This window comes from Mustela lutreola, chromosome 12 (assembly GCF_030435805.1).
Source record: "Mustela lutreola isolate mMusLut2 chromosome 12, mMusLut2.pri, whole genome shotgun sequence".
In the NCBI taxonomy this organism is placed as follows: Eukaryota; Metazoa; Chordata; class Mammalia; order Carnivora; family Mustelidae; genus Mustela; species Mustela lutreola.
This window is the reverse complement of record NC_081301.1, coordinates 67,115,088-67,115,708: the sequence shown is the minus strand read 5'-3', so window position 1 is coordinate 67,115,708 and position 621 is coordinate 67,115,088. Positions and strand designations below refer to the sequence as shown.

Sequence of the window (621 nt, the reverse complement as noted above, 5' to 3'; positions counted from 1 at the left end):
GTCCTAGCCAGAGAAACAAGGAACACAAAGAAATAAAAGACTCCAAAAAAAAAAAAAAAAAGGAAGAAGTAAAATTTTCTTTTTTTGGATAACATGAACTTACATGTAAAAAAATCCTAAAAACTTCACAAAAAATTTTGAATAAACAAATTTAATAAAGCTGCCAAATACAAGATCAATATATAAAAGACAGGAATTTTGTTTTTTTTCGTTTTTTTAAAATAGTTTTTCATGTCATCCTTGCTCAGTGATCACGCTAATCTTCTCTGCATCATTCCAATTTTAGTATATGTGCTGCCAAAGTAAGCACAAGACAGGAGCATTTTAACACTCTAATGATGAACTATCTGAAAAAATAAAGAGAACAATCTAATTCACAATAGCATCAAAAATAACAAAATACTTAGGAAAAGATTTAACTAAGAAGATGAAAGATCTGTACCCCATAAACTATGACATTGATAAGAATTTGAAGGAGACATAAATGGAAAGATAGCTCATATTTATGAATGGTAAGAATTAACATTGTTAAAATGTCCATACTACCGAAAACCATCTGTAAATTCAATTCCTATCAAAAATCCAATGTTAGGGGGCGCCTGGGTGGCTCAGTGGGTTAAG

The 621-nt window shown here is 30.0% G+C and overlaps 1 pseudogene; it reads right to left on the bottom strand.

The window, feature by feature from the left end:
• Positions 1-218: 218 nt before the first annotated feature.
• Positions 219-310, bottom strand: LOC131813368 (U6 spliceosomal RNA; annotated as a pseudogene).
• Between the last annotated feature and the right edge of the window lie 311 nt (positions 311-621).